An 11,669-nucleotide genomic window follows, 5' to 3' on the forward strand; every position below is an offset into this window, starting at 1 on the left:
ATCACAAAGCAGATATTACATAAGTTTTAGGTGCTATATTATGGACATCATATTAGTACTAAAGGCATATGGCAGGTAATATATTAGTTTTAGAGACTGTAGTAGGAATGCTGTATTGATATTGAAGGCCAGAAGAGAGCTATTATATGTGTGTTAGAGGTCACAATATGCCTATTATAGTAATATTTAAGGTCACATGTCAGTTATTCTATTATTATTAGAAGTCATAGTGCATATATGTATGTATATTAATACACTAATAACATTAAAGACCACAAGGATACTATTTTTAGCTTAAGATGTTATGGTATGGATTTTGCATTAATAACAAGGGCCACAGGGCTGATGTTAGTTTCAGATGTAGTAGTATGGATATTAATGTTTTTTAATACAAATATATTTTATTTGAAATAAACAAAAATGCTTACAAAGCTTTCAATTGGAAACAAACTCTTGCTTGATGATATTACTGAGCAAAGACAAAGCTGAAGCACAAACACCCTTCTTGTTTAACATGTATTTGGAGACAGGTAGGAAGACACTACTTGTTTTTTAAAAAAACTGACCTTCCCTTAAGGCCTGGTCATAGAAGTGTAAACAATATAAATGAATCCACCATTACCAGTTGTCCTATCACATCTATGTCACCTGTGTATTCTGAGATCACACACACACACCTGCCAATATATCTGGGAAGGTTTGCTATATCACAGTTACACTTGATTTCTTGGCAGGCAGGACTGAGGGAGAGTAATTTGGAACAAGTTTCACATCCTATTCAGAAGAAAACATTAGTATTCCCTCAAACAACAGGTTACAATAGAAATACACTGCCTGGAAGTCATCTTTTCACTTTGGTTCATCTTAAGTTTTTGTGATTTACAGAGTTGCTTGATTCATTTGCTTATAGTACAATCCTGCCACAAGTATTAAAGCACAAGACACCTATTATTCCTTCAGCATCTGCATTTTTAAAGTTTTATATTCTACTATATCCACAGTATGTCAGCAGTTCTTGGATACTTAAAAAAAATAATAAATGGATAAAACTCTTCTAAAACTGCAGATGTTTTTAACTACAATAGTACTAAATGGGAAGGAGACAATGAGGGAATGAAAAAAGTAAACATGGTCCGTGTGTAGGGAATGTGGTTCAAGTCTTTGGATTTAAAAATGAGTTCCCCCAAAGAAGTTGGCTGTCATGGAATTTCCAGAAAACTTCCTTTGCCCCCAAAATGGACCTGAAAAGCCTCAATCCAAACTTTTGAAAACTGTAGTATAAGATGCTATAAATGACAATCAAAGCAGTCAGAGGGAGACGGACAAATGTGTCTTCCATTTAGTTATGAGCTGTAGCATAGCCTCCTTGGATTTTGGTGGATCAGTGAAAAGCACTGAAGTATCAGAAGTGCTTTGGAGCACAGGGCTAAGAGTACTGAGCATATATCTGTCTAAATCAGTAACAGGACTTCATGACTAGGAAAATTTTCTAAATAGTAAAATGATTCCAGAATAGATGGATCTCTCTTTAACACTAAGTGTAGCAGAATTAACAAAAAGAAAAAAAGATTTACAAGTAGATATAGTGATAACAGAAAAATACAAGGCAGACGATACAAAAAGATGAAGTCAATGCTATAGGTTCAACAGTATTCCATGAGGTTAAAAAATCTGTTAACTTTGAAAGCCCTAGCAAAATATCACTCTTGTGTATAAATCACGTATTTATCATATGACCACATGTTGAATCCTTTTCTTTCTACATACTGAAGAATCCTACAGTCAGCCTTTATGCATTCTTTATTTATTTGCCAATCTTGTAGCTGAGTATCTTGTTCCAGTTGATTTTGGTGTAGGTAACCCGAAGATGCCGGTGCAAAGCCTTGAATGTGGTGTCTGACATTGTTTGGTAGTTTTCACTAATGCAGTCTGATATTCATTTTCTGCACTCTCTATGATTTTAATAAACTCCTTGGCAGTTTGTACTTCATTCAAAACAGTTACTAAATCTTGTACATCTTTATGACTAACCAACTGAACATTGCCATCTTCATCATAGTGAACCTGAATCTTGAGCACTCCAATCACCTGAGCTGTAGGTGGTGTAATAGTACTTCCACTCTGATAACACTTCCACTAATAATACTTCCACTCTGATCTCCAAAGACCATTCTAGAAGTTTTTAGGCTGAAACTGGTGGCTTTCAATACATGCAATAATGGTCTGTTGCCCATCTATAGTTTTAGCATAAACGGTACAGAAGCCATTGGAATAATGATCTTTCACATAGGCTCTTAAAGCATTGTCACAGGATTCTCTCCAAGACTTCAAAATTCCATCTACTTCCTCTGGTTGAGGGTCACTTGCTTCTTTCCATAAGTGAACAAACTTAAAGGACATTTTGTTTCTTGGATCTAAAAATCTGCTATTACCCAGGTCACCATGCTCTGTCATTAAGACCTGATCTTCATAGCCTTCTATCTTCACAGGTGTGAAATGGTCCATGTTATATTGGGCAAATGCATGTGCTGCTCCTTCCCTGAGGAGATTGTCATTGTTGAGTAGTAGCCAGATATCATTGAATACTTCATTTAACTCCCCTGGGGGAGCCTGAGTGATGAATTTAGCAGCTATGTGTACCTTCTCCTCATCTGACACCCGATCCTCAAAGTTGGCCATCTTGGGCTGCTCTCTACATTAATGTTAGTGGTCACAGGCAGGTATATTCATTTTTCATGATTTAATATGCATATTACATTAGTATTCAAAACCAATGGGTAGTTATTGTATAAGTTTTAGATACAATAATATGAACATTTATACTAATATTAAAGGCTCCAGGGTAGATATATTAGTTGCAGATACAGTAGTATGGATATTGCAATAATATTAATGACCACCAGGCAGATTTTATATTAGTTTTAGATGCTTTAGTATAAATATCATATTAGTACTGAAGCCACTGGGCACCTATCATATTAGTTTTTGATTCACTAGTATAAATGTCATATAAGTATTAAAAGTCACAGGACATATATTAGTTAATGATTCTATTTATTTTGAGATATTAAATTAATACTAAAGATCACAGGGCATCTATTATATTGGTTTAAGATGCTATAACGTAGATATTACTCTAGTATCTAAAACCACAGGGTAAGTATATTATAGTTTGAGGTGATATAATCTGGATATCATTTCACCACAAAAAGCTACACAGGCTATTACATTAGTTTTCAATGCTATAACAAGGATATTATATTAACATTAAAGGCCACAGGGCAGCTTTTATATTAATATTGCATGCTATGGTATGGATATTGTTGTACTATTAAAGTAATGGAACAGTTATTAAATTAGTTTTAGATACTATAGAATGGACATTACATCAAATTTAAAGGCCACAGAGCAGCCATTATATTATTGTAGATGCTATAATATGAATGTTATACTACTATTAAGGACAGCTAAATATGAGTATGGGTATCATATTAGATCAAAGGCTGCAGAGAACTATAATATTAGTTTTAGATGCTATAATATGGATATTACATTGGTACTAAATGCCACAGAGTAGCTATTATATCACTCTAAGATGATAAGAGAAAGGATATTACATTAGTATTAAATGCCCTAGTACTACTATTGTGTTATTTTTAGATGATACAGCATGGATAATTATGAGTATTATAATTTTAGTACTATGAGTCCACAGGGGGTATGCCCAGAGTCTAGGGGCTATAAAGTTCTCAGGCCACGGGCTTGCTGGAATATACATCCTCTTCTTTCAGGTGTGGGGAAGTCATGTCTCCTCCTGCAGTTTACAGACAAGCGGTTCCAGCCTGTCCACAACCTTACAATAAGTGTGGAGTTTGAGGCTCGCATGGTCAACACTGATGGAAAACAAATCAAACTGCAAATCTGGGATACAGCTGGGCAAGAATCCTTCCATTCTATCACCTGTTCCTACTACAGGGGAGCAGCTGGAGCATTGCTGTTGTATGACATTACAAGGCGTGAAACCTTCAACCACCTGACCTCACGGTTAGAGGATGCCTGCCAGCACTCTAACTCCAACATGGTTATCATGCTGATCGGGAATAAAAGTGACCTAGAGTCCCGCAGGAATGTGAAGAGAGAGGAAGGAGAGGCGTTTGCTCAGGAGCATGGACTTATATTCATGGAAACTTTAGCCAAAACAGCCTGCAATGTTGAAGAGGCCTTCATCAACACAGTCAAAGAAATATATAGAAAGATCCAGTAGGGTTTATTTTGATGTCCACAATGAGGCAAATGGCATCAAGATTGGGCCCCAACAGTCAATTTCAACATCACTGGGACCCAGCGCTTCCCAGCAGAACTGTCATGACATAGGTTCGGACTCTGGCTGCTGCTGAACATCTGACCTGAACCCTTTGTGGTTTTTTTTTTTTTTTTTCCTTTTCTTCCTGGAACAGCTTCAGAACAACAGACTTAAAGAAAGAGGTCTTACTTGCTTTGGCTGAGAGCAGTCTCTTTTCAAGGTGTGATATTTTGCTTTTCCACTTAAAGAATGGGAGAATTTGGGCCCTTACTAACCTGTCCTTCTTCAGGGATGTGAACATTCCCTTTAGATTGGGGCTCTTTTCATCCTTGTTTTAATTTGTAAAATGTTAGGATCAAAGTTGATTGTCACTGTAGTACAAAAATAAACAATTTAATAAGCATATATAATGTGCTTCCCACCAAGAATTAGTAGCAAGGGCCAAGTATATTCTGCTTAAACACTTGAGATGACCAGGATCTAGCTGGCTTTAGGATAGTAGATCTGCTGCATAGGAATTTCATTGAGTTTTTTAACTTCTTTGCTTTGGGGGGTTCACTTGCCACTTTAGACAAGTCCTTGCAGAATGTAGTTCCTTCTACTTCTCAAAGGAAGCTGAGTGCTTCTCTACTATTCCATTGCTGGTTTCTGTCCCTTAATTACCAAACTTGAGAGAAGTGGATATGGTCCTGGACCTGTGGCAACTTATCCTTACCTAAAGAAAACATTCATTCCCTATTCATTTTGTTTAGGAACCAGATCTAACATTGCAGCATCTTTCACTGAATGGACCTCTACTGTTACATCACACTCACTTAACTAGATTATTTGGACTCTAATCAAGCTTATTTGCTTACTGAACATAGTATATTTATTCCTATTTCTGTACCTTTGCACATGGCCTACTCTCTACTAACACTATACTTAAAAGTTCAACATTTTTTTCCTTTAGGAAGCCTTCAATGATTCTCCTAGGGACTTCTAAGCAATTATTGACATATTACCCCTTAGCCTTCCTATATTGGAAGTTCATATGTATATTATTTGTATGTATGTTACATTGTAAATATATTTTATAGTTTTATGTGTAGAATTTGTCTCCTCATATAGGTTGTAAGCTCTGTAGAGCAAGATCCGTGTCCCCCCTTTACTTTTATAAACCACTTCCCTCACCATTTCTTTATAGGTACCTAGTGCTACTTATGATGTGATTGTAGAATCTGACTGACACACTTAAAAACTTAAGACTTATTTTAGACTAGAAGAAACAAAAGGTCTTAGAGTCAGCTCTCTGTAATTCCTACTCTCTTCCATCTATTTACGCTGGGTTATATATATTCTTCTCCTTTCCTGACTTTCTCTGGCTCATAGCCTCCGTTCTGTGCAGCAAGTAAGGCTGCTTGCTACCAAGCAATCAGATAACTGGTTGCTTCTCCAGCCCTTTTCCTTTTCAGATCATATAATACTATCTTAGTCATTTGCCTTTGCTTTGCTCATCATATTACTTTCTGGGTCAGTTGCTTTTTTCCTCGATATCTCACTTTCTTCCACAGCATTGAGGCCTCATGAATTTTTATAATTTTTTGTTGTTAATGAATTGTTTCATTATTAAATATATATATATGTTTTTAAAAAAAGAGTCCACAGGGGATTTATTGAATTATTTTAGATGCTATTGTGTGGATATCATATAAGCATTAAAGGCCATGGGGAGCAATTACATTAGCTTTAGATTCTATATTATGAATAACATATGAGGAGTACTAAATGCCACAGGGCAGCTTTTATATTAGTTTTAGATGCTGTAGGACGGATGTTAAAGGCCAAAGAAGGGCAAATATATTAGTTTTAGAGACCACAGTATGGCTATAATATTAATACTAGATTGCACAGGTCAGCTATTATATTAGTTTTAGATGCTACAATATGGATATTAGTGTTAAAAGGTCACACAGCAGCTATTATTTCAGATTTAGAGGTCACAATATTGATATTATATTGATATTAATAGCCACAGGCAGTTATTACATTAGTTTTAGATGCTGTAGTATGGAAATTAGTATTAAGGATCAGAGGGCAGATATTAGATTAAGATGATCTCTATTATGGATATATTAATATTAAATGTCACAAGGCAACTATTATGTCATCTTCAGATGCTATAGTTTGGTATCATATTAGTTAAGGCAACAAAGCCTTTTAGATGCTATTTTATGGATATCATATTAGTACTAAATGTCACAGATCAGCCATTATATATTAACTTTTGATGCTATACTATGGATATATATTAATATTGAAGGTCACATAATTATTGTATTAGTACTAGGGGACACAGTATATTTATTTATTAATATTTTAGCTACAAAAAGCCATTATTATTAGTTTAGGTGTTATAGTATAGATTTCACATTAATAATAAAGGTCACATTGCATCTTTTACATTACTTTTAGATGCTATTTTATGTATATCATAGTAGTATTAAAGGCCACAGGGTAATCATTATGTCAGTTTTAGATGTTTTAGGATGGATATTATATTAGTATTTAAAAAGACAGGGCAGCTATTATATTCATTTTAAATGCTATAATATGGTTATTATTTTATTATTAAAAGCCTTATGGCATCTATTAGGTTAATATTTGATGCCACAGTATGCATATTATATTACAATTAAAGGCCACAAGGCAGTTGCTATATTAGATTTTGATGCTATTATATGGATTATCAAATTAGTATTTTGATGTTATAATATGGATATCATAGTATTTAAGGCCAGAGGGCAGTTACTATATTAATTTTATATTCTATAGTATGGATATCTTATTAGTATTAGAGACCACAAGGTAAATATGTTAGTTTTAGATGCTATAATATGGATATTATATTAGTACTAAAGTTCCTAGGGAACCTATTATATAAATTTTAGATGCTATAGTCAGGGTAAAATATTAATACTAAATCTATAGGCAGCTAATATACCAATTTTCAATGCTATCATATGGATAATATGTTAGTATTAAACACCATGGGGCAGCTCTTATATCAGTTTTACATGCTATAATGTGTCCATTATATTAGTGTTAAAGGCAAGAGTGAAGCTATTTTATCAGTATTATCTAATAATATGGATATTAGTATTAAGGGGCACAGGGCAAATATTGTATCAGTTTTAAATATTGTAGTTAGAATATCATATTAGCATTAAAAGCCACATAGGACAGCTCTTATGTAAGTTTTGGATCCTCTAATATAGATAGCATGTTAGTATTAAAGACCATAAGGTAATTATCATGCTACTTTTAACTGCTAGTTTATGGATATTTTATTAGTGTTAAAAGCCACAGGGCAGCTTTTCTATCAGTTTTATAAGGGATAGTAAGGATATTATTTTAATATTAAAAGCCACAAGTAAGATATTATATTAGTTTTATAGGTCACTATATGGATGTTATATTAATATTAAATGCCACAGAGCAGCTATTATATTACTTTTATATGTCACAGTAGCAGTATTATATTAATATTTAAGGCCACAGAGCAGTTAATATATTATTCTTAGATGTTATATATGAAAATCATATTAGTATTATATTAGTTTTAGGTGAAATTTTATGAATATCATATTAGTACTAATGGCACTGGACAAGAATTATATCAGTCTTGGATATTATAATACACATGTCACAGTAGTAGTAAAAGCCACATGACAGCTATTACATTAGTTTTAGATACTATAGTATGGATATTATATTAATATTAAAGGCCATAAGGGAGCTATTATATTAATTTTAGATCCATAGTATGGGTATAATATTAATATTAAATTCTACATTTTAGCTATTATATCAGTTTTAGATGCCATAATACGGATATCATATTAAAGTTTACAGGGGAGTTACTAAACAATTTTGATTCCATAGTATGGATGATAACATATTATTATTAAAAGATCACAAGGCAGCTGTTATTTTGGTTTTAGAGGTCACATGATTGATATTACATTAATATTAAAGGCCACAGGGCAGCTATTATATTAGTTTAAGTTACTATATTATGTATATTATCATAGTATTAAAGGACAGTGTGAGTTATATTAGTTTGGATGCTATAGTATTGATATCATAATAGCATTAGAGGCCACAGGGTATCTATTAGTTTTAGATACTATACTATGCATATTATATTAATATAAAAGGCCAAAGGGCTGCCATTATATTATTTCTAGATAGTATAGTATTATTTTAGTCAGCTCTTTCACCATTATGTCTAACAGTCTGACAAGAACAATTTTAGACAATTAAAGTTTTATTTGACACTCACAGTTTTCATGGTTTCAGTCCATAGAAGGTCAACTTCATTGCTCTTGGCCTGAGCTGAGGCAGAACTTCATGACCAAAGGATGTGGAAGAGGAAAGCAGCTCAGAATGTGGCAAATGGGAAGCAGATAGAGAGCTCTGCTTATCAGGAACAAATATACCCCAAAGGAATGCCCCCAGTGACCCACCTCCTCCAACCACACACTACCTGGCTACAATTAACACCCACTTAAACTTTATCAGCGGATATGGGAGCTGATTAGGTGAAGGCTGTCATAACCCAATCATTTCACTTCTAAACTTTGTTGCCCTTCCTCACACATGACCTTTTGAGTGTCACCCCATATCTAAACCATAACATTCCACTCTGGCCTCCAAAAGCTCATGCCCATCTTACAATGCGAAATACATCAAATCCATTTCTAACAGTCTAGATGTTCTTAACAATTTCAGCATTCCCCAAAAGTCCAAGTCCAAAGTCTCTTCTGAGACTCAGCAAAATCAGTGTAAGCTCTCCTAAAAATCAAAAGTAAGTTACATACATCCAATATGTAAATGGCACAGAGTAAACATTTCCATTCCATGAGGTAGAAACAGGGGCATAGAAAAAAGGGATGGGACTAAAGCGAGACCAAAATCCAATTGGGAAAACAAGACCTGTATTTCCACATTCAGCATCTGAGGGACATGGCATTGTGATGTTCTATCCAAAGGGCTTGTGTAGCTCCACCCCTATGGTTTTGTTAGTAGCAGTCTACACGCCCTCTTCTTGGCTTGTCTGTGTTCAACTCCTTGAACTTTCCTTGGCAGATGGTCCATAGTACTGGCATCTCTTAATCTCAGGGATCTCCACTAGAGCTTTAACTTCCTTCTCACTTCTTCATCAACCTCTCAGGGGCTGCCTGCAGGGGCTCCAACCCTGCTACACTTTGCCTGGTTTCCCAAGCTTTCCTTTGATATATCAGTGGAAGCCACCATGACCCCCTAACTCCAGCATCTTTCAGTCCTACAGAATGAGCACCAAGATGTCCACTATCTCAATCAGTAGCCAAGCCTCGTGGGACCATGGCTGCAGCAGCCTCTAAACGTGTGAGCAGTTAATGATGAAACAACTTCCCAGGCCCCCTTGAGCAAACAGGGTGCCTCATTGGTCCCTTCTCAAACGAATTTTTACTTCTATAACCTTGACCCTGAGATGGGGATGATCTTGCCAATTCCCGAGGTGCCCTTAAGCCATCTTTCCTATTACCTCTGGTTAAAGTATTTAGCATCTCTTCAGTGATTATAATGTCTTTAACAACCACAACTTCCTTAGCTTCAGTTTGACTTAGCTTCAGTTTGACTTTTCTGGCCACACTGCAAGGTTTGATTCAAATCTTTCTGTTATGCTTTATGATCCTGATTATCAAAGTAAACTTGGCTAAAAGGTGCCAGCAATATTCATGTCACTGCCTGAATGCTGTGCTGCCTTGAAATTTCTACCACCAGATTAATTACTCCATCACCTTTAACTTCAGCCTCACAGTCTCAAAACAAAGCAAAATGTACACAAATTCATAGCCAGAACACAACAAGATTGGCCTCTCATCCTATTTCCAATAGAGTTCTCTTCTTCTGAAACCTCACGAGCCCAATCTTTACTGTCTATACTCCCATCAGCATTGTGGACTTCTGGGCTCCCACCAGCATCCCCCATTAAGCTCCACTTACAACATTCTAAAGATGCTCCAGCTTATATCTCTAAACTTTTCAAAATCTCCTACTCCAAAAGCCAGTTTCAAAGACTTCTGAACCACAAGTGACCATGTGCTGTTAATAATAGCAATGAACCCACTGTAGATAACAGTTTCTGTTTTGGTCAGCTTTTTCTGTCCTTGTGACCAAAAGACCTCACAAGAACAATTTTAGAGGAGGAAATGTTTATTTGGTGCTCATGGTGTCAAAGGTCTCAGTCCAAAGATGGCCAACTGCATTGTTCTTGGCCCAAGGTAAGGCAAAATATCATTGCCACAGTGTGTGGAAGAGGAAAGCAGCTCAGGACATGGCAAACAGAAAGCAGAAAGAGAGCTCTGCTCACCAAGGACAAAATATAAACCTCAAAGGAATGTCCCCAGTGACCCACCTCCTCCAGTCACACCCTAAGTACATACAGTTAGTACCCACTTAATTCCAATGTGTGGATTAATGTACTGATTAGGTTAAGGTTCTCATAACCCAATCCTTTCACATTTCAACTTTCTTTTATATATCTAAACTATAACAGGTATAAATTTGATATTACTCTGAAAGACCACAGCACAGTTATTACATTACTTTTAGATGCTCTAGTATGGATGTCATATTAAAGACTATAGCACAGCACAGGTGTAATTATGGATACTATATTAGTATTAAAGGCCACAAGGCAGATATCATATCAGTTTTAGATAACAGTATGCATATTATATTAGTGTTAAAGGCCACACTGTTATATTAAAGATGCTATAGTATTAATACTATATTAACATTAATTGCCACATGGCAACTATCATATTACTTTTAAATGCTCTAGTATGGATACCATATTGGTACTGAAGGTCACAGAGCAACTATTATAACATTTTTAGATGCTCTAGTATAGACATCATATTAAAGACCATAAGGCAGCTATTACATTAATTTTAGAGTCTACAGAATGTATATAACATAAATTTAAATGCCACGGGGCAGCTATTATATCATTTTTAGATGCTACAATATAGTTATCATATTAGTATTATGCCCACAGGGTCACTATTGTTCTAGTTTCAAATGTTCAAATATGGATATCATATTAGTATTGAAAGCCACAGGAAAATTATGATGTCAGTTTTAGATGATATGATATATCATACTAGTATTAAAGCCCACAGCTCAGATATTTTATTTTAGATGCAACAGCATGGATATTCCATTAATATTCAAAGCCACATGGAAGCTACTGTATAAGTTTTAGAGTCAATGGTATAGATACTGTACTAGTATCAAAGGCCAAAGGCAGCTATTATATTAACATGTTATGTTATAT

At 35.1% G+C, this 11,669-nt stretch overlaps 2 pseudogenes across 2 annotated transcripts; one reads left to right on the forward strand and one right to left on the reverse strand.

Annotated features, from left to right (window-relative positions):
• Window positions 1-379: 379 nt before the first annotated feature.
• LOC306656743 (F-actin-capping protein subunit alpha-1-like) lies at window positions 380-2,685 on the reverse strand (annotated as a pseudogene). Its single transcript has one exon. The product of its transcript is annotated as an F-actin-capping protein subunit alpha-1-like (transcript).
• A 1,112-nt stretch (window positions 2,686-3,797) lies between these two features.
• LOC306657365 (ras-related protein Rab-2B-like) lies at window positions 3,798-4,435 on the forward strand (annotated as a pseudogene). Its single transcript has one exon. The product of its transcript is annotated as a ras-related protein Rab-2B-like (transcript).
• The last annotated feature ends 7,234 nt before the right edge of the window (window positions 4,436-11,669 follow it).

This window comes from Sciurus vulgaris (assembly GCF_902686455.1).
Source record: "Sciurus vulgaris genome assembly, chromosome: 3".
NCBI lineage: Eukaryota > Metazoa > Chordata > Mammalia > Rodentia > Sciuridae > Sciurus > Sciurus vulgaris.